General features: G+C 45.3%; 1 long non-coding RNA gene and 1 pseudogene across 1 annotated transcript; both read left to right on the forward strand.

Annotated features, from left to right (window-relative positions):
• The first annotated feature begins 18,008 nt into the window (after positions 1 to 18,008).
• On the forward strand, positions 18,009 to 18,483 carry LOC139047122 (uncharacterized). The gene is made up of 3 exons (XR_011507049.1): positions 18,009 to 18,153; positions 18,256 to 18,336; positions 18,411 to 18,483. It is a non-coding gene; the product is annotated as an uncharacterized lncRNA (long non-coding RNA).
• Positions 18,484 to 19,391: 908 nt separating this feature from the next.
• On the forward strand, positions 19,392 to 20,007 carry LOC139047101 (uncharacterized; annotated as a pseudogene).
• Positions 20,008 to 23,725: the final 3,718 nt, after the last annotated feature.

Genomic DNA, 23,725 nt, shown 5'->3' on the forward strand with positions numbered 1-23,725 from the left:
TGTAGGATACTGAGCAGTATGCGTATGGTTCTCAGTGGACCAAGCGTCTCATGTTTTCTTCGGTATTCCTTCCGTAGCCCCATTAGGCGCCCGAAGTAGGCATTAGATTCTGGGCAACATGCTTTCCTATGCGTTCCTTTTTTTTTTCATTTCGGTGCCTCCGCCTCACAGAAAAAAAAATACATTGTTGCGGCGCAGCGAATTGTCGCACGGTGAAAGTTCGATTTTGATACTTCTTTTGCGGAAAGTATGGGCGACGGGACGCTTCAGTTGCCGGATACGTTTATTATATTATTGCGAAAGCAATTATATGGACACTCCAGGAGCATTCCTGCCATCGCCCTCATGTTTCGTATAAAGTCCAAGGGTGATAACATCGTGACTACGCGCTGCATGCTGTATGTGCGAGTGAAAGCGTAGGAGGGGCGGTGGAATGGGGGCGCCGACGATGGTGGCTCAGTTTTGTGTGCGCAAAGGAAAAAAGCGGGGAGCAAGCGCGTCGCCTTCCGTCGCGCGCAATACATCGGGGGGAGTTGATGGAATGGGGGCGGAATCTAGGATTCTGTGAATCTATGATTGTGCAACATCTTTATTTGCCTTGTTTGACGCATTATATAGAGTTACTTCTTCTTACATACATAGACTCATTGGAGACTTATACGTATACTTAAATATCTTGTTGCGAGGTTTTGTGTATACATGCAGTGAACTTTGTTTCCAGTGACACTTTTTTGTCCTATATTAAGCCGCATTTTGGCATTTGCATATCCCATTGTATCTTTGCATTTCTAATGTACGAGGGCGAGTCAAATGAAAGTGAGCCTACCCTAACCGCGCAATAATGGTTCGGTTCATTATCTGCGAGGCATGCGCGTAGGAGAACGGCATGTCTCATTTACAAAAGTGACACGCAGGTGTGAAGGTAAATGTTCTTTAATGCTCTCATACACTGGGTTGAATATGGTTGCGTCACCTAATGGACACTTCAAAAGTTGAACAGCTCGGCGTCGCGAAGTTTTTGACAGCTGAAGGTGCTTCCAAAACAGAAATTAATCACCATATGACTGCCGTGTACGTTGAACACTGTATTTCATTGACCACTGTGAAGCGTTGGAACAAACGGTTCAAAGGACGTTGCAAAGAGATTTCAAGACCGGGCCAAAACCATCGTGCAATCACCCCCCACACAATTTCAAAGGTTCATGAGCTGCTGAAGCAAGAACGGAGGATAAGCATCGATGAACTGGCAGACCGTCTGAACATCAGTCACGGTTCGGTTCACGCCATTATTCATGAGCTTCTCGGTTATCGGCTCTTTGGTGCGCAATGGATCCCCAAGATTTTTATCCATCGCGAGAAGACGGAGAAGTTTCGCGCTGCCTTGACTCATCTGATCGGGTATCACAATGAGCATGACGACTTCTTGTTTGTAACTGTGATCGGGGACGAACCTTGGTGCCACTACTACGAGCCTGAAACACGACGGCAAAGCTTACAGTGGAAACATTCGAATTTACCACGCCCAAAGAACGTAAAGGCCATCATTTCCGCTGGAAAGGTGTTGTTGACTTTTTTTTCGATCGACAGGGTCCATTACTGATAGAATTTGCTAAATCTTAAGAGGCTATCAATTGTTTCCGATATTGTGAAACGCCAGAACGGCAGCGTGTCGCAATCAAGAACGAACAACGAGGAAAATTGACGAATGGGGTCATCTTGTTTCACGACAATGCCTGTCCCCACGTCGCTTATGTGGTTAATACAAAACTGGCAAAGTTCAAGTGGGAAACGCTGCAACATCCGCCATACAGCTCAGACCTGTCACCTTGCGACTTCTACATTTTGGGGCAACCGAAAAAACAGCTCAAGGGAACCAGATACAGACTTTTTGAAGCAGCAACCCAAGGAGTTTTATAAGACGGGAATCACGCAACTCGTTAGTCAATAGGACAAATGTCTAAATTCTCATGAAGACTACTTTTAAATAAAGTACCCCGTTGTTGGCTCATTCATTTGACTTGCCCTCATATATCTTGCAGAACTCCTGCTTTTTGCACGTGCTCTTTGTCGCGACTATAACTTCGGTGCAATTACTCACGATACACGACAAGGGACAGCTACTCCTGCGTAAAACATTGGAACAAACGACAGCGTCATTGAGATTTTTCACTGGCCATTGCATATATACAAGAATGTAAGCACGGTTCTTGAATGACAAAGTTTCATTAACATATTTGTCCTCAACGTGTTCAGTTCATTGCCTTTTAATTTTTCATATCAGCGGCATGCACTGCTTTCCTGGTTTCGAACTGATATAGTTCTAAAGTTCGTGTGATATTTTCTTTACTTAATAAATAGACAAAAAACATGGAAGCATTGACGTCAGTTATGTTGGGCACAATTTTTGGCACATACGAGTATAATATTTTATGAAAAAATACATGTTTTACTTGTATTTACAGAGCGTAGCTTTCAAGAATTCGTTTGCAGCATCTTTGGCAATGACAATGCAGTTATTATTCATGTATTTGATCCCTCGATAAATTGTTTAAGAGGAAGCTTTAGCTCGGGCCCGATCCGACGCGGCCTATTCAAATACTTGTAAAACGCAGAAACACTTTTCTGAGATAATGCTGCTAATCACTTTTATTGAAATTGGTTGCATTTGAGAGAGGAAGTTAAATCCTAGTGTCTGTTGGAAACAGAACTTCGATTTAGGGCCTGAATTTTGTTTAGAATATTTTGGAAAATTCGAAAGTTTGAAAAAATAGAAGCACGACGTTTACAAACTAATAGCTATGCATGAAGAACAGATATTGCGGTTCTGTAAACGGCATTTATTATAACAGTTAAAGCGGACAAGTTTGCTGTGTCAATTTGTATCTTACGTGAATTGGTTACGTTGTGTACAAGGGTTCTGCAAAAGCCGTATTTCCACAATAATAAATTTTATTGAGATTCATGTGAAACATATCTATTTTGTCCGCTGTAGTTGTACTATTAGATGCAATTCGCAGAATTGTTATATCATTTTTCATCGTTGAGTCACGGAGTTTTAAACTTGATAGTTTCGTTTTCTGAAAATTTTCACCTTTGGCCAATTTTTAATAAATAATTGACAACCTAAATGAAAAATTCGAAGCCAGTAGTCACTAGAATTAAACTTTTTCTTTTAAATGCAACAAACCTCCTCAAATTTGGTGAAGTGGTTGCAGGGAAAAACGAATTCCCCTTCTACATGTACCTAAATAGGAGCACCCGAGCTAAAGCTTCCTCTTAAGGAGGAGGCTGAGCTGCAACGTGCAGCTACGTATATATATATATATATATATATATATATATATATATATATATATATATATATATATATATATATATATATATATATATGGGGCCAGTGGCGTAGCCCCCCCCGAACAAAATTTCTGGCTACGCCACTGTTCCTAGGATATTCCAACAATCATTACACTGCTCATCATTGCCAAGCGACCGCAAGGTGGAGAAGGTGGTTCCTGTTCACAAATCAGGTAACACACATTGTCCCGAAAAATACCGTCCCATATCACTAACAAGCGTTCCCTGTAATATTCTGGAGCATATAATATATTCCCACATAGTTGATTTTCTTGAGACGAACTCTTTTTTTTTCTTTAACAGGTGCCATGGCTTTAGGAAATCGTTCTCCTGCGAAGCGCAACTAGCTTGGTTTACTAACGACCTCTTTTCTAACACTGACTTAGATTTGACACCGATTGCATCTTTATCGATTGTGTTAAAGCCTTCGATACCGTATCCCATAACCTACTAATCCATAAACTTAGTTTTCTTAACATTGACCCGCTAGTACTGGACTGGATTAAAAACTTTCTTGCTAATGGAACACAATACGTAATCGCGATCAATTAGTCGTCTGCGCCCCTCGCGGTAACGTCAGGCGTGCCGCAAGGCCTGGGCCGGTATTTTGTAGCGATGCCTTTTCCGATTCTATGCCTTTTTGCGCTTTTCGCGCATGGCCAGTGGTCAGAGCGATGGTCTGCCCACATTATCAACGGGATCGGACGGCCGTGTGTGGTGGATGATAAGAATAGCATAGAATAAGGCACAAGGCATCGCTACAAAATAGCGGCCCTGGTTCTAGGTCCTGTACTTTTTCTAATCTGTACTAATGAGCTCGCTTCCTGCGTAATATTTTCGACTAGGCCTTTTGCTGATGACTGCGTTATGTATAATAATATTACTGACCTCAATGATTCTCGTAAACTTCAAGACGACATTAATAACGTTTTGTTATGGTGTAACAAGTGGTCTATAAAGCTTAACTTAAGCAAATGTAAATGCATGCGCGTATCACAGCTTACCAATACTACTAACCCGCATACATATTTCCTCAGTAATAGCCCTCTCTCAGTTGTCTCATCGTACAAATACCTTAGACTAAGCATCACCAGCAACCTTTCCTAGCACATGCACGTCGACATTTTGTGTAGCAATGCCAATCGCATGTTGGGCTATTTGCGCCGAAGCTTCTCATCTGCACCATCGTCACTGACATGAACTCTCTACGCAACGCGCGTGCGTCTATTTGTCGTACAAAAATCCCTCACGTGACCTGATCCTAGGTCCCTAGGGACAGCATCATTTAGGGACTTTTGAGAAGGCATGATGGTGGCGCCGAGCGACGCCGTGGCGTGTTCGTTCTCGGCGTGATCGTTCACCGGCTCGCGCGGACCGCGCGTTGTTCAACGTTGCTTATGTGATTGTGCTTGCGTTGCTTGTGTGTTGGTTGTAGGTTCTGTGTTACTTGGCGGAAAGCCGCGAGTAGTGGTGATGCGGCAGTGCGGCTTTCGCCTCGGTGAGCTCTGGCAGTACAGAATCTGCGTTGTGTGACCCGTGCTTCCTTGACAATTGAATATGTCGAAGTGGCCTAGCGCCTCGGCAGCGAAGTTCTGCGAACCGCGATGCCGTGGCGTGCGTTGAATTTCCGGCCCACGCCGACCGCTGGTCGTGTGTCTCCGCAGTGGGTTCAGTATTTGTTGGCTAAAAGTCGTGCAGTAGTAGTGGTGTGGCATGTTGGCTTTAAGTCTCGGTAAACTCTGGTGGTGTGAGATGCATATTTCTGAAGAATTCAGTGGTGCTGACGATTGAAATATTCAAGTGGCGTAGCGCCTCGGCAATGCCATTTGCGAACCGGCTCTGTGCAGCAGCTTCGTCATGTTCGCCCTTTTCGGCAGCGTCATCACATCGCACATGCGCCTTTACTTGACGGGACTCGTAGGCGGAGGTATTGCACGTGTTTTTCGCCACGACTTACGTAACTAATATAATGCTTAAGGTGGTGTTTGCTCGCAACTGCTCACGCGTCCTTGAAATATAGGGCAGCGCATGTTTTCAATCGTGTTCAGCGCTAGTGCACTATCCGTGACTTCATGTGATTTACTTTTATCGTGGGCTTTACGACAATTATCGCGTAGAGCTGTGAACATAACGGAGCTTTGGTGACGTCACATGATCTGCCAGAATTCCACGAAATGCAGAGTAGATGTTTAATATTATTGGTACTAAGGGCGCGATAAGCACAGTGAGATGGAGCTTAATACTGTGCCCTGTGATGTTCAGTTGCATTTCTGCCCGTTTTTCGCGCTCTTAGTTTTAGCAACGGGACGCAGGGTTCGGTGCAAAGTTGGGACGAATGAATGTGTATATACGTCTGCAATAACTTCACCGCAACACATTTGTTACCCGAAAGATACTGCCCCACCCGCTTTACTATAATCTGAGGTGCTCTCGAACTCTCTATTTGTCGGTATTTTTATTTTCACATGCTGAATGGTCCTACGCAATACATAAATATATAGTGAAGTGAAGCTTATTAATGTTGCCAAATGCTTTGACAGTGTCAGATCTAACAGTTTTAGAATGACATGGCCAATACAACAGCTCACACCTTCACTTTAACAATTCTATTAGCACTGTCAAACTAATCTTACAGCACAGAAAAACAACGTAAACACCTCAAGAGTTGATTAGCAAGTAATACTGGAAAGTACAAGTCTAGTGGCCAAGGGTGTGGTGAAGTGCTTTAAACATTCAACCAACACACCTTAGGTGCTTAAAAATTTCTAGCATATTGATGCAGGCTGATCAGACTTACTTTGATATTGGTTGTTTTACAATGAAAATAATAGCAGTGCATAAGAGGACGCAAGCGACTCGTGTTCTGCTTGGTTATGCAAACCACATGGACCAGCACACTTGGTTGCAGGAGTGATTCGCTGATGAGGTAAGAAGGTGACTTAACAGTTGGTGATAAGGTACACCGAATGCAGGTACGCGTAGTATGTATACATACTGTTAGGCTGAAACAGATTAATTTTCTCCAAAGCTATATCAAAAGCTCAATTTTTGTGCTTTAGGTAAGTGTGGGCATCATCATCATCAGTCTGATTACGCCCACTGCAGCGCAAAGGCCTCTCCCATACTTCTCCAACTACCCCGGTCATGTACTAATTGTGGCCATGTTGTCCCTGCAAATTTCTTAATCTCATCCGCCCACCTAACTTTCTGCCGCCCTCTGCTACGCTTCCCTTCCTAGCAGTGTGGACAGGGTTATATAAAGCGGCATAGGCGAAATGATACAACTAGATACAGCTGTTAGGCGTAATATCTCTTTCTGGGCTAAATTCTTGCTCCTTGAACTCATTCGAGATCATGAACTGTAGCACCAAAATAGTGGAACACTACCGAACAAAGGCATGTAGCGTGCACATCTCAATTCTTCTTATGCCAGTCTTCTTTTTTACACCAATAGCTGCTATGGACCAACTCCCCTGGTTCTGATGTCTACTGGTGTTGTCACTCTAATTCCCAAATTTATTGCTAGAATATTGCAGATAAAGTTCTCATTGTGATGCGTGGATTCAAACATATGATCAAAAGATTGGCAGTCCACAATTCTACATGTCAGCCACTCTGCTGAAGGTACAGTCGTGGCGAATACTGATCCTGGAGAGTGCGATCTAGCCAACAGGTGCCATGATTGGCTAACACCTGTTCAATGTCTGCGTACTGTGCATAGAGCTGGCGTCCACGCCTTCAAGTTCTTACCCATCACTTTCCTCACTTGTGAAGGCAGTCCTATGTTAATTTTTCTTCTTACATGTAATGACAGTGATTGGCTGCATCTGCTTTATTAATCTTCTACTGCTTGGCTTCTCAGATTTACTGGATGGGGCTGGTTGATGGGGCAAAGTGCAAGACCTAGCAATGGGTAGCTCAAATATAGATTTGAGAAAACCAAATTAATTCAGCAGTAAGAAGCTAAAGGGTTGTTTTTCTGGAGACCAGTGACCAAGTCTGGATGTGAAAGAGGAGGAAGAAAACTAGTCTTTCCACTTCAACACTGGGAGGCGCAACTCCCACAAATAAGTACGACTCGTACTTATTTTACTTCTTTAAAGGAGATTACTGACTTGCACCTGCAAGTGTTCACTTCAACAAACACCGAATGAAGCAAGCTTCCTGCGCATATTTCACCATCTATTGCATCACTTTCACAGTATGAGTGAAACTCCAATTTTCGTTATGCCACAACTTGCCCAATCTTGTGTTTTGCAGTAGGATGTTAGCAGTGCTATTAGGGCACTTAAATATTCGTGAATAGTAGAGAAAAAAAGTAAGAAAACAGTGCCTTTTTCTGCATCGACTATGCGTGCACCTGGTGCTCTCATGTCCATTTTTTCCCCTATCTGCTAAACCATTCTAAACAAGAAAAGCTCATACACAATTATTGTGCAGAGTCAGACAACTAAACCAGTATCCTTGGTAAGCAAGGTTTATTTATTTGGTGACATTTTCTGTGGCCCTGCTATTGGGCTTTCTTTTCATCCTTTTCAGCTGTGCAGATTCAGTAAGAAGTGACAAGACAGTTTGACAATTTTTATCATTGAAAGACTTAGCGAAACCTTTTTTGGATTGTTTTTCCTTGCTTTCAGACTCTGCACATTGCCTTTTCAGGCATGTTTTAAGTGTTTTTCTTTTTTGGAGAGGGCATGTCAACATCTTTTACACCATGTCAATTATGTGGTGCCATAGTGTGTTCTTGGATGGAGTCTTTCTCTTTCATTCAGTACAATATAATGTCGTTTTTGTGTCGTAGGCAGTTTTACATTTGAGTATGAGTGTAGCATTTTGCTAAGTTATGCCCCTGTCACCTAAGCTTGCAAGTTTGCTACCCACTGCTGTTGACATGCGACACACATGTGACTTTTGTTCAATAAAAGGAAGTCTGTCACTTATCCTGTGCACTGGTTGTCTTTTTGAATTAGAATTTGTTGCCTATATTAGTTCTTTTGTTGTATCTCAGATTAGGAATGGCTATCACAGTTGACATCATTTAACCATATTGCACACAATGTGGATGATACGTACTTGCAATATATGGCCACCATAAATAGAAGTTACTAATTCAAGAATAGTGCCTTTGCATGGTGGGGCAGCCATGAATTGTAGCTATAAGTTACCAGCACTGCAAGTAACAATGTTTGTGCAGAATATAGTTCAACTCTACTACTTTCAAACATCATTGTTTTTATCTGCATTTGCATAGCTCCAGTTCCTGTGAACAACACACATCTGGTGGAAGAGTGGCTTGCACCTGCAGTTGGGCCCAATGAATAGCCAAATTTCTGCCCGTTTTCATGTTATTAGCATATTAGTTGAGGCAGTCGTTCTTATAGTAGCCTGTTTGCCCAGTGTAGAAGCCACTGCGGGTGTCGGGACCTTGTACACATCTTCAGCTTTGCAGGGGACACAGCATCTGGCATAGTTTGTCACAGGCCATGTCTTTGGGGCAAGTTGGGTTTACTCACTTGCAAAGAGAGAACCAAGCTTGTTGGATATGAATTAAACCGCCTGTACACTCGGTGGCCTTCTTCATTTTGTGTGACATATATGGTTATAGCTACCCTTGCTTTATGCACTTCTTGTCCGGCGGCAGTCTTGCTTTTTGAAACACTCAGGATAGCTTTCAGCAAGCTGGACAGGAATAGCACTGAAAAACCAGCAGATGTTAATTGTCGCACTTGTCATGCGAAGCTTCATACAGTATGATGAGGGCGGAAATTAATGAGGGTGTTCCTCAAGGCCTTCTAGTACGTCATGAGTTTGGAGCAACGTGATGTATAGCACTTTTCTGATCGCATACTATAGGTTCAGCAGGTGTGGCCATGGTTGAAGTGCAATGCAAGGTCAAGAAAACATATCTATGAGCAGCACACTGGTAAAGGACACGCTGCGAAAACTAGTGGGAAGCCTGTTGAACATCTAATTGACCAAGTTGCTGGCTTCATCAGGCAAACTGTAATAAAGAGAAGGAAGTCATCAACACATCAGAATGTTTTTGCATATAGACACTGTGCTAAGGTTCTCAGGCACGTCTCTTGTAACACGCCAACAAATCTTGGTGCGCAGGCTATGCATGACCAACTACATATGCCATCTGTTTGGACAAAGAACTGCTCATTGTAACTGATGAAGATGAGTGGGCAAAAACAGCAGCTCCATTAATCTGGTTTTACTCGTATCAGCAGTGCTTTGTAAGTATGCATCGCCATACATACCCACTGCCTTTTTGGTTGACATCAGCAAGGCCCGGCTTGAGGCAAGAGGTAATAGACATCTTTACGAGCTAAAAATGCATGCATGCATGGAGTGTACATTGTGTCCAAAAAAGTAGGCTCTTCACAGGGGCACTGGAGAAGAAACAGATTATTGACAGTGGGCAAAGCCAAGCTTATCTGCTACTAAACACCCTACACTGTTGCCATGTGACACCTCTGAAACAATCCTTCTCAAAGAAGAAATCATCCTTGTGCATCCATAAAGAGGGCGGATAGGCAAAGCCCCTTCAGCAATGCTGCCAGCTTCAAAACTTGGCACATCCTGAATGTTTCCTTCTTAGACTTTGCCGAGTGCAAGCATTCTACTGTCCAAAAGGTGTCATTGAGAGCACTGTTGGTTTGGTGGCAATACAGTTCAGAAGCGATTGCAACAAACCTCCCTTCCGAGTTGGTCTGGAGGCTCATGGTGCTCACGAAGCGACACCATGAGACAAGCAAGGTGACCGGATGCCTCCAAGCCCTTGTTCGCTTATCACACTGTTCTGTTAGTAACAACCACCAGATCTGAAACCAACAAGCTCAAGTTCAGCACTCGTGTGGTTACTGTGGAGGATCCATAATAAAAAGCACAAAACAGAAAACTGAAGGGAAAGGATAAGGCACCATTTAACACCTAGTATTGCTGCAGCCCACCCTTTTTTATTTTGTCTGGTCATGCTACATTTTTTTCTATAGATAGGCATAAACTTATCCTGTGCACAGCTTACTGCAGAGAGCATAGGTGATGTTCCCAATCGGTGTCCGATATTTATATACACTATGTGCTGGCTCAAAGAGGCTCGAAACACTGCAATGGAAGCTTCTAGTAGAAAAGGTGCCTGGAAGAAAAAAAAGCTGTGCTGCAACCATCTTGGCAACATCTTGTCCCCTTAATAAAAATTGTGCTTTCGTACAAACTTCAGCCCTCCAGTTTAGAGTAAAGTACCAGTGCACTTACGAACAACGAATCAATTCTCAAAGAGTACGTGCAGTCCAGCCAGAAGCATAGGCATGAATCCGCATTGTGCTCCTGCATTGAAGGTGAATAAATCGTTACGAAATGGCGAATGTGCCTTAGTAAGCTTCCCCGCAATATGAATTTGTAATGTACAAAGAATTGCCAATGAAGCTTACCAAGAGCACAGATGCACTTGCAAATTATATCACAATTGAAAATAATGAGCAAACCTATGTGCCCTTTCCACTCTTAGTATGCTTTACTGCACGATGGTTATTTCCACCCCTGTATTGCGGTGTATCAAGCTACGAAAGAAACGTTGCATAATTGAGCTTTTTAAGATTACCTTTTTTGCAATACACCTATGTTCTGCGGTGAAGCATACTAAAAGTGGAAAGGGGCCACTGTCACTGGACATAAAAAGAGTTCTTTAATTATACCCTATGATTATACACTCGCGCAACCGCCGCCTCTCAGATCGCCTGAGTGGACATACTATGCTGGGTGATAGCGGCCCCCTCCCACTTTTAGTATCCTTTACCGCGTATCTAAAATGTACTGCGGCGAAGAAGCAGTACATTTGTATTGAGTGAATAAACAAATGGTTTTTACAACAGTACAGAAATAAACGCGCACCATGCATCAGTCTACCACACGGTAGAGCGTCGCAACAAAAGGTAGCTGATTCACACAGGCTGTGTAACCCACTTAACAGTCATAAAGGCTATTATGGGTAATTCAAAATTTCACACACACAGAAATATGTTTATATGTTTACGTTCGTACTCATTGCGTAATAAGACTTCCAGAACTTCCACAAGAGGAAGTAATTTACAACACACAAACGCAAACAACAGAGACATACTCGGTCGTCATGCAAATGACATATATACCACGGAAAAACGTGAACATGCTGTGTGTTAGCATCGTAAACTTCATACTAGGCAAGGAGCACACCAAAATCCCGCGACAGCCGCTAATGAGACCAAACGGGAGCACATATCTGTGAACGTGCAAATGGAGACCCTAAGCCACTCTGCTCCTCCACCACCCCCCGCTGCACGGCTGAACCACTCGTTTCAAGCACAGCACACCTAACACACATTCAGCACTGAACAGTGGGTGGTCAACGCAGTCGCATTTACATGACTTGTAGCGAGCAGCACATTCCTCGGTTTCCGTTAAGCAAAGTCGGACACGGCGACGCCACATCGCGGTTCGCAGAACTTCGCTGCCGAGGCGCTAGGCCACTTCGACATTTCAATTGTCAAGGAAGCACGGGTCACACGACGCAGGTTCTCTACTGCCAGAGCTCACCGAGGCGAAAGCCGCACTGCTGCACCACCACTACTCGCGGCTTTCCACCAAGTAACGCAGAACCTACAACCAACACACAAGCAACGCACGTACATTCACATGAGCAATGTTGAACAACGCGCGGTCCAGAGAACGATCACGCCGAGGACGAACACGCCACGGCGTCGCTCGGCACCATCATGGCCTCGGAGGCCATGGCACCATCATCGCGCCTTCTCAAAAATCCCTGAACGATGCTGTCCCTAGGCACCTAGGATAAGGTCACGTGAGGGATTTTTGTACGACAAATAGACGCACGCCCAATTCACGCCTGGCAATGCCTGGCACGCGCAGGCCTCGGTGAACCCCAACCCCCGGACCGGTCCGGGTTCTAGGTTTGGTGTCCTGGAGGTGCCGTCAATAATGCGAAATAATGACACGTTGTTACAATTAGTAAAAAAACACGATTGAATAAACATAATTATGTCCAGCCGCCAACTTGTGACGCTAAGTCCAGCACTGCACTCTTAACCCTTTCAGGCGCCACTTGCAATTATGCATAGAAAAAAATCTCTTTATATACAAACATTCTTTTTGGGACCTAAGGAACACAAAACCATCGAATTCTTGAAAGTTATCATGAAACTTTATTATTTGCAACATCGCACACAATTGTGTACACAGCGCCTCGGTGGTCACAAAATTCACTTGTGGAATGCGAGGAAGCAATTTCTTTCTTTCGTCAGGCATAGTGGCGCGGCGCATTTCATGCAGAATATCCGGGCGCCCCGTGTGCATTTCTCGAGCTTGCACCTAATTGGCACTTTCTGGTCGCGGGATTGTGGCCAATGGTCAAAGGAGTCGTAGTGCGCGTCGGTGCAAAGAAGCGATATTCTTGCTTTTTTGCCCTATCTTTGGTTGTGGTGCTTGGATCTCTGCAAGAGAAGGCCTTCCACGCTTTTTTTCGGGTAGTACCGACTTAATTATTGCTTCGGCAGCTTGCAAGCGAAAATTCATCAAATATAGGAGTTTAGCTCTGGGCAGCCTTTGATTGTCGCGGTGGTAGTCCAGCAAAAAATTGCAGGTATCCAGGTTCACAAAAGGAAAAAGCACTCTCTGTGTCCACTTCTTGAGCTTGCGTTTCCCCTGCAGCAGCATCTTCCTCTTCTGTGAGGTTGGTGAACGCAGCTGTAACGAAGGCGTCGGTCGCTTCACACGTGGCTTCTTCTTCGTCAATTTCCCGACGTCTGAAACATTTATTAGCAATGAGCTCCAAAAGCCTTTCAGCTGTCTTTTGGATTTTCTTATGCTTGTTTGCACTGTAGAAAGAAGAACGACGAATGGCCAAAAAACCTGGAAAGAAAATCAAAGCAACTCTCAGCGTTCTTCATTTCTGCAGCGACCACGGCGCTTTGTACACAATCGTGTACACATGCGCGTGCAAGCGTTAGCGTTCGGTCATCTCCTCAGAATGGATGAAATTATCACTACTCGGTACTTCACATGATGCACAAGCGCATCTATTTTTTTTCGCTTGCCACAATAAAAAAAAGCGGCTCTAAAAAAATAAGAACTTGACTCACCGCTCTTTGCTGCTGCAGCGTCCGCCATTTCTTGTTTTGATATGAACATCTTCACCGAAATGCGACAGATGGCGCCCAAAATGCACAATTGCGTCAGTTTAAAGTTTGGGAATGCGCTAAAGCCAACCTAATAGAAAATTGCGCGCCCTAAACATGAAAAAAACACCAGCAGTACAATGTACACAATTGTGTCCAAGGCGCCTTAAAGGGTTAAGCAAAATTACACGTTTTTCCCACACAACGAGAATCGTAATCTGCCTTGTCCGCATTTCCTTTCTTTAATGCGGCGAGCCCGGTACTTCCCAGTAACGAACGGCATGCACGTTATCAGCATTGTAACGAGCGTGAGTAACGACACGCACACCAAGGCGAGTGCTGAACAAAGACTGACTTTATTGCAACGCACGCCGACGGCTCGAGAACGCGCAACAGCCTCTTGGGAGCTCAGGGTTGCCGGCTGGGCAAAGCGCTCCCGCTAGGCTGGGCTACGTTACACCTCCCTCACTCCCACGTGAGGGTCCAGGTTCTTGCTTGAAGTTCTCATCGTAAGTTAGACGCACTCGCGGGTTCCTTGCCCGCGCAGGGCGGCGCATGGGAGTTGCTGCGTCGTGCAGGCCAGATGCTGGTGGACGTTCTGGGGTGCCTGCAGGGCTTGTTTCTTGGCCGCTGCCATTAGCTTTCTGAGGATGGTGGGGGCTGCCCGATGTGTCACTAGGCGAATGGAACGGCTCTGCCGTCCGCAGGATGTGCTGCCGATTTCGACGCAGTAGGCTCCCGTCTTCGGTTTCCATGAAATATGATCGTGGTGTGACCTGCCGCGTTACTTTGGCTCTGCTAGTCCAACCCTGATCTTCTAAAAGGCGGGCCGTGTCTCCTGTCCTGAGTAGCGGTAGTTCCGGCCTTTGCCGGTGCCTTTGTGTCTGCTTCTTCACCTCGGTTGCCTGAGGGGTGGAGAAGTCTGGAAGACGGCCTCGAAGTTGTCTTCCCATCAGCAGCTGCGCAGGGCTCCCTCCATCCTCTAGTGGCGATGACCTGTAGTTTAGAAGTCCAAGCCACAGAGGCTCACTAGCATGCTTTGTTTTCTTCAGGAGTATTTTGAACACTTGTACTCCTTTCTCGGCTAGCCCATTTGCCCTTGGAAACCTCGGACTCGAAACCACGTGTCGAAAGTCGCATAGCTTGGCAAACTCAAGGAACTCCCTCGAGGAGAACTGCGGTCCCCCATCCGTGCACACTTCTAAGGGTACCCCATACCTGGCAAACCACATTTCCAGTTTCTGGATAACTTGGTGGCTAGTTGTTTGAGTCAGCTGTTCTACTTCTGGGTAGTTTGAGTGAGCGTCATAGGCCACTAAGTAGTGCACTCCCGCATGCTCACACAGGTCCAACCCTATTCTTGACCACGGCGGCAAAGGGACAGGCTTCATTAGCACCGGCTCTGATGGCTGCCGATACGCGTAGCGACAGCAGGTCTCATATTTTGACGTTTTTTCCTCAATGTCCTTTTGCATAGCCGGCCAATACATTAGGGCTCTAGCTCTCGCCTTTGCCTTGTTCACCTCGAGGTGCCCCTCGTGCACGCGGTCCAGCATTTCTTTCCGTAGCTTCTTAGGTTTTATTACTTTAGCGCCTCTCATAAGGATACCATTCACAACCGACAACTCTGCTGCCACCGGCGATAACTGCCTTTGAATGGCCTCACGATTCTCGAGAGCGGTCATCACTCGCCTGAGGTCTTCATCTTCAGCCGTCGCTGCCTGCAGCCTCGAGTGTCACTGACGAGGGTTGAAAGTACGTTCACAGCTAGCATGTATGGCTACATCTTCATATTCCTTTGCCTGAGTTGAGTCTGGTGGGATCCGCAGACGCGACAGCGCATCCGTCAGTAGGAGCTGCTTTCCAGGCACGAACTGCAGGGTGAAGTCGAACTGCATCAGACGCAAAAAAAAAACGCTGAACACGAGGGGGCATTTCACTCAGTCCCATTTTTGCAATAGCTAGAAGGGGCTGATGGTCTGTTTCTATGGTGACATGAGACCCCACTATGAATTCTCTGAAGCGTTGGCAGCCGAATGTTATTCCTACTGCCTCCTTCTCAATTTGAGAATGCCGGGTTTCCGCTTGCGTTAAAACACGCGAGGCATACGCCACCGGTCTCCAACCCCCCTCATGTAGCTGGAGGAGAGCAGCACCCAAGGCAAAGTTGGACGCATCGGTTGACACTTTAGTGGGCCTCTGAGTGTCCAAAATGGCCAACAAGGGGGCAGAGGATAGCATGCCGCACAAATTTTTCCATTCCTTGTCATGCGCCTCTGTCCACTCGAATTCACTGTCCTTCCTCACGAGGGAGCGTAGCATGTGTGTTTTTTCAGACAGACAAGGCAAAAACTTTCCGAAATAGTTGACTGCGCCTAGGAGTCTTTGCACCTCCTGTTTGCACGTGGGTGAGGGCATGCTGGCTACGCATCGCACCAGATCCGGATCGGGCCGCATTCCTTCTTTAGAGAGGACATCACCTAGGAACTTGATCTTGTCAGCGGCCACTACACACTTCTCCGGGTTAAGGGTAAAGCCTGCAGTCTCAATTGCTCTGAGCGCCGCCTTCAGTCGGGCGTCGTGCTCCTCCCTGGTTGCTCCCCATACTAAGATGTCATCTATGTAGACTCGCACCCCCGAGAGGTTGTCCAGGGCATCACTCATGGCTTTCTGAAAGACCTCCGGCGCTGAACTCAGCCCAAATGGAAGCCTTAGGAACCGGTACCTGCCAAACGGCGTGCTAAACGTGCAAATGCAGGACGTATAGTCATCTAGAGGTATCTGGTAGAAGCCTCTATTAGCGTCCAGTTTGCTAAAATACCTGGCTCCGGCCAGCTCTGCCTCAATGTCCTCTCTTCGGGGCAGCTCGTAGTGCTCCCTTCGGATACCCTCATTCACACGACGCGGGTCCATGCACACTCTTAATCTCCCATTTTTCTTAGTTACGATGACAAGCGGGCTTACCCAATCAGTTGGGTCCTGCATCCGAGTTATAATGCCCTCCACCTCCATGCGGTCCAACTCCTGGCGCAGGGGCTCCTTGAGTGCGTGTGGCACCCTCCTCGATGGTAGCGCTATTCGCAACTCCAGCAATTCATGCGACACCTAGCGGCAGTAGGGAAAAACGCCATACGGAGGTCCAGTCGCCGTGTGTGCCGTAGAGGCTGCTGTCGCGGACGGAAGAATGAAGCTGCTAGCCAAGAAAAAGCGAACGGCCAAGCAGTTATGCTGTGTTCCTCGGTGCATGCCAGCGAGATGGAAGGACAGCGATATTTCCGTTCACGCATTTCCCTCCGAGTCGAAAGGCTGAAGCCGCAGAACCAGGTGGATCGCTAACATCCGCATCGGCAAGGCTGTGACGCTGACAGTGACTGTTTGCTCACGGCATTTTGCACGGGATAATTTCTCCTTACCAAGTGAGGCACTATTGTGAATTTGTGAACTCGAACCTAATGCATGACCATTGTGCGTGGCCATTATACATGTCGCTGTGTCACCTTATGTAAACACGTTTCACATTGCGAGCACTGGCGATTGGGCTATGCATTATTTGCTGCATATGTTAGCCGCAACGCGAAATTCGAGCACAGGTTCGAGACCTGTCACAGCGGTTTCTCCGAGGAACGTCTCCTCTGCAGTCGTTAACCGCATTGGCTGCAATTAGAGCTCATGTTCGACGCTTCAGAGCGGTTTCTGCGAGGAACGTCACCTCTGCGCTCGTTGGCTACACCCGGCTGTACCTCGGGAGGCTTTTGATGCCCAGCACGTCTCGCGCAACTTATACGGGCGTCGGAGATTCAAATGTTTACGAATGATGTACTAGCAAGTTCGGGAAGTGTTGAGTGTAAACGTGCCACGTATGTGGCATGCTAAAGCGGAATAAATATCATGCGTGGCGCGGATGAACTTGCAGCACAGGCGCACTGCACACGGGCACTTCCCAGCGCGACTGATTACGAATTTGCCACTTGCACTTGAGAATCTCCGACGCGCTCAAGAGTGGCCATATGACACTGTTATTTCGCACCTACGGCGAGCCTATCACGTTCATTGCAGAAGTTTGCCACTTACGCGACAGCCACATGTCAATTTTACACGCGTTTGCTAGTTGCGAGAAAAATTTACGGCGTCCCCCGTCTACTGACGTGTCGCGTATGTATGTTCAGTATTAGTAGCTAAGCTAGCTTTATCTGTGTTATTAAATCACGCCCAAGTCAGTGGCAAAACTACTCCGGTCATGTGGTGGTGTTTGCACCTGTGTACTTTGCGTTATGAGCAGCTTTCAACTACGTTTTGCAGATGCTACATTCGGTGTACAACGTTGCATAGCCTTGCACACTCAAACCGTGCTTCATTTCCTTGCAAATGCTTTTTAATAAATATTGTGGCCTTGTTTCTGAGGTAAAAAGAAAAAAATTCTGGGTGCAGCCCATAATGAGGCACAATAAAGCACAAACAATTCATTTATTTTTTCAGATGTAGCATGTCAAAGACAGCGGCTGAAAAAAATGCAATACCAACTGAAAACCTGCCAAGGACGTCATGTTATGATGAGAACAAGGATGCTCATATGAAAGAGCTTTCACTGGCAAGACTTCGCCGACGTGCGTATCGGTCAGCCAGAGTAAGTTAATTTGACTGCATGGTGCAGCACTTATATGCTTATGGTACATACACCATGTCTACAAGCATACAATAGATGTCAACACCTTTTAATACATTACAGAATGAATCAAGCAAAGAAACTGCTGCCTCCCCATTAGAAGCAAAGGTGTTGCTCCATGCACCTGTCAGCACGACCACCATGGTAAATTGGCTGCCTGCAATTGTGCACACATTGCTTCACCACTAATTCCTTGTGATTAAACTCTGACATTGCAGGACGATCTCCCATCCCCTGACAGCAACAGCATGGACCAAATAAGTGACAAAGGAAATATGGTAATTTCTTTTTGTATATGTATGTGTTGTGGTAGCTGTCTTTACCTAGACGGTGGCATGCTTTCTCGATTTACATCGTAAAAGCATTGTAGCACGTGGTGTGTGATGGGTGCGCATTAACTGCAACTTGCGCACACATTGCTCAACCACTGGTTTCTTGAACTGAACTCTATCTGACATTGCAGGACGATTTCCCATCCCCTAACAGCATTGACCAAAGCCTTGCAAACACCATAAAGGACAAGGACATAGCAAATATGGCAATTTATTTTTTCTATATATTTGTGATATGGTAAAGGACAGCTGTCTTTACCTAGCCGGCAGCATGTTTTCTGGATTAACTTCGTGAATGGATTGTGGTGTGTGATGGGTGCAAATTAACTGATGCAAAAAGCCTGGCTTTCCTACTTCCAACATTGAATTTAACACATTTACGTGCAATATTGGAATGACAAAAAGAAGCTGCATCTCGCGTCAGATATGTCAGACATTATAACTCTTGCTTTTGTTTTGTGACAGGAATGTGCTTGCCAACCTGGCCCCCGGACATTAATGGCAGAGTACTCAAGAGAAGAAAAAGACGTGGCAAATTTCCTACTAGAAATGGCTTCAGAGACAAGGCTTACAGAAAGCAAGGCTGTCCAAGTGACATCGGGTACTTTTCCACAGAAGTTTGTGAGCACGATAAATAGTAGCAACGTAAATACATTCACAGGCCTGCCATCATTCGATGTTCTGAATGCTCGTGTGACGTCCTACACAAAAACTCATTCACTTTCAGGACGGCACCAGTTATGTGCAAAAACAATTGCATTGACATTGGTGAAATTGAAGCATAATATTTCCACTGCATTCTTGAGTCACCTTTTTAACTGTTCTCTAACTACATGTAGCAACATAATTGCAGGGACTGCTCAGTTGATGTCTGAAATTTTAAAAGTAATTGTGGCTGTGCCACCAAAAGATGATGTTGAACATTTGCCTGTCTGTTTTAAACACTTCCGTAAAGTGCGTGTCATTGTAGATTGCACCGTAATTCCTATTAGCCAGCCCAACTGTTTGCGATGTGCATTACAGACCTACCCCTTCTATAAGAAAGGTTTCACGGTTAAATATATGGTGACTGTTACAACAAGTGGTCTTAGTGCCTACATAAGCTAAGGATATGGAGGCCGCACCTCAGACAAGGCCCTGTTTGAGCAAAGCTGCCTCGTCAAGCAACTAGACCCGATATCAGATGCCATAACGGCAGACTGTGGCTTCCTTATTGATGACATTTGTGCGGATAACTTAATTGAGTTAATCAGGCCTCCATTCAGAAAACAAAAGCAGATGTCAAAGGGTGATTCACTTAGGACACAAAAGATAGCATCAGCAAGAGCTTATGTAGAGCGTGCTATACAGCGAATGAAAACATTCCGTGTTGTCAACAAGAATCCCATGGAGCATGGTGGGATTACTTGACGACATTGTCATAATAGCTGCAGGCATCACAAACCTTTCATCACCGATTTTAGCAACACATCGATTTTTGTGAGTCCTGGATCAATACATTTCCCAAACGTATTATGTGCACCGTAAAAGTGGTTCGTGCTTTCCATGCAAGGAATGTTTAAAAACTTTACAGGAGTGGAAGCGCCATGTTCCTTGCCAGCAGAGGTGAAGCCAGAGCTTGCCCTTATTTTACATTTGAAATAGACCTTCGTTGGGTTGTCCTCTTACAGATCAAGTGGTTTGGCTCTGGTAATGTAATTGCGTGGCTAATTAGAAAATAAAAGCATGTTGTTCGTGTCAGAAGTATTATCTTCCTCTGAGTTATTGATTACGTTATTTCTGAAACAATTTACCAAGAATTTCAGGCTTCATCTTAAAACCAGTAACACTAAGATACACGTCAGCCAGTCTCTGTATGGCAACATAAATCGCGTTAATGGGGTTGAGACATCAAATTTTTGGCTTGCGCGTTCTTTGCTTCAAACGTTTCTTATTGCTCCAGGAAGCATGGTGCACACTCGAATATTCTTATATTCTCTGCAAATAAGTTAATATTGCATCATTTATGTGAACAATTTTCAGTTTCGGTTTGTGGGCGCAGAGTTGGACAGTGATGTCAATGTCTAGAAAGCTTGGTCACGTGGGCCCACCAAGCTGTGACGCGCACACTGCTGCATCATCTGGTCTCGCACACACATTCTGTACCAGTGCAGGCAAACAAAACCACGCCGACAGTTGTCTGGGCTAGCTGCAGCAGCTCCAATTATGACTCTACGACTGACGCGGCTCATTGCCCTCTAGACTCAAGCCTCTCTAGGCTTTCCCGGTGCTGTGGGTCACCACTCATTGCACGTCACTCTGATGTGGTATGTCGTCACTAAAATTTTCGTTGTGCTTCCAACACAGTGACATCGGTGCCAATCGCGGTAGCGATGGGTTTCGATCACGAGAACGAGCATTTAGGCACTCTTTGGAAGAGAATGAAAACATACTTTAAACTTTTCTGTGTCTAGCACTTCGTGTTGAATGTCTTTGCATACAGAGGAAGCCTAAAGTAGGCTTCTTATAGCCTCAAAATTTGGTGTCTCATCCCCTTTAAACTAGTGGGAAGTGTGAGGAAAGCACTTCTTTTCCTTCATTGAAAAATAATCTTTTATAGTGCCCCTCCTAAAACGGTGTTGTTGGTTCACTTTTGGCCCATAAATTCCCCTCCAACAATTTTTTTTTATTCCTTGTTTCCATTGTATACTTCCTTACTATAGCCTGTTCTAATGTTTTGTTTGCATTTTTTTACATCTCCACAATCTTGTGTATTGTTGCAGCCCATTTGAACTTAACATGTGTTGCTACGTTACCAGAGTTTATTTTTCTTTGTTAGGAAAACTTAATTGTGCATGGCCTCGTAAGGGCCCCTCACCAGGCCCTATTGCAAATTTTGGTTATACACTGGTATATGTAAGGTGTCGTCTAGAAGGCCTTTTTTTTTCGAAGATTTTCAAATTAATTCAGCCGATGTCTCTTGGACAACCTTGGTTTCTGTAAGCCAAGTACCTGAAGCCATTTCTAACAGGAAATTTGCCACATCTTGGGAAATGGAAGAGCCTGTCCTGTTACCATGCTGCCAGAAGGCAAGCGTTACTACCAGCAGACATTTTGTCTCTGCCTCGACTAGGGTGCGCAAGTGTGCTTTCCCTGCCTTCTCCAATACCAAAGCGAAAAGACCATGTCATATGAATGTGTCGTACCCAGCATTTAAAAAAAAATTCTTCACAATTTCAGTGGCATGTTTGCATATTCGGCATTAGGTGATTCACCTGAAGTCAAGTGCCATGGCTGGCGATATTGCAAGTAGCCTGTATTGCATAGAGGCATTTGTGCATGTGACCTTGGCTCCATCAAAGCGTGGCGGCCTTGAGAGTAAGTGCGGTCTTCTGTTTGGAAATCCAGCATTTTTTATGCTACTCAGCCATTTCATACTTTTCAGACACGGTCGTTGCCATGTGATCTACATGCTGCACTTGCTTGCATTGGCCAAACCTGCAGACTTCAACTTCAACACACTTTTTGCAAATTAGCAATGCACATTCTTTTGCAACTTGTATTCTTCATTGAAGTGCTGATTTACGCTACGCATTCTGATGCAAGTTTTCATCTTGTGGTATTCCGAGATATTTGCAGTTAACTTATGATCTGTGTGCAGAGTTGTGGTTATTCTTCAATGGCTGTTTGTTGTCCCTTGCTTTACTTCTATTTCTTCACAAAATAAACCACATGCACTCAATATTTTGTTCACTGTACTCAGTGTCAAGGTGTTTGCCTCATACGTTTTACTCAAGCCCATTTTCGTTGCAATTTTAGCATATGAGGGTATATCTTGCCAAACAGAACATGAGAAGTAACATGGAACAGTGTCAAACCCGCATACGATGGGTATTTAAAACGTTTGGCCACTAGAGTTGAGTACCCTGAAAGAATGGTTTGATTCAAATGACCCCAGCTGGTATATGTACCATAATTTATGCTTCTTCCCAATTTGTTGAATACAGTGCAAATGGCTGTCCTGGGAAGCATAACTAAACCACTGGTAATACAACATGGGGAGACACTTGTGCAGACTTAACATCAGTGAATGATAATTATTGACCTCCAGAGAGCATATAGAGCTGTCCTTACTATCAACATATCAATAAATGGAAAGTAAGTGACATAAAAGTTTAACATGCACTTAAAGCACTTAACAAACACTTAAAGGGAAGCTGAAGCGGTTTTCAATTTCCATGAATTGCTGGGATTGGGAAGAACAGACCTAATAATTTACGGTTCCGAAATTTTTTTCTTCGTTTTGTTAATATAAGGGGCGGAAATCGCTTTCTAAATCACCCCCGCGGACACGCCCCCATCGCTTCCCGGAGCGCCGGGTGAGGAGGTTACCAGAGGAGAGAACCGGCGAGAGTGACGTCACTGGCGGGGACCGAGCTGCCGGACCGGCGTGCTGGCATGCGCTGGCATGCCTCTTTCCGTCCTGCGCTTTACTGAACGACGCTACGAGAGATTTGCCGCCGCCGCCGCTCACGTTTGTTTTGCGATTTTCGTAAACTGTTCTTTCCTTCTGTGCTGCGTGAGTGCCTACAGCCAAGGGCGCCCAACATGCCCTCGTTCTGTGCAACATTCGGCTGCGCGAACACACGCGGGCGAGACGATGTGGTGTTTCACAGGTTCCCGAAGCACAAGAAGCTTGCAGCGCAGTGCGGTGAGGAGAGATAAGTTCGTGCCGACGAAATCAACTGTGCTGTGCTTGGACCATTTCCGCGATAGCCGGATAGCCTTACGACAAATGCGGAAACGCATTGTTGCTAGCGTTGCTATACTCCGTTTCATACATCAGGTGCAACGCTGTGGAGGCTTGAGATACTTCTTGCAGTGGCTGCGTTCGCACTTAGAAAAAGTTCGGTGTTTCTTGACCCGATTTTTGAGAAAACTTTTCATATATAAGCTCAGTTCTGAATGAAAAAAAAAGAATTTACCCATAGAAACAATCCGTGTACTTATACGGCTGCTAACACGTTCTTTTAAATCAATTTTCTTTTCGGCATTCTTTAATTGCAGCCCGTCGCGGCAGCTTCACGTGCATGCTCGCGCGAGCAAATGCCGCTGGCACGCTGCGAACCATAGACGGAAACGCGCGCAGTAATAAATTTTGGTAACCGGACTTCGTGCGTAGCTTCCACAACGTTGCACCTGAGGTAAAAATTGGAGTATAG

Source organism: Dermacentor albipictus, chromosome 6 (assembly GCF_038994185.2).
Source record: "Dermacentor albipictus isolate Rhodes 1998 colony chromosome 6, USDA_Dalb.pri_finalv2, whole genome shotgun sequence".
NCBI classification, from domain to species: Eukaryota; Metazoa; Arthropoda; class Arachnida; order Ixodida; family Ixodidae; genus Dermacentor; species Dermacentor albipictus.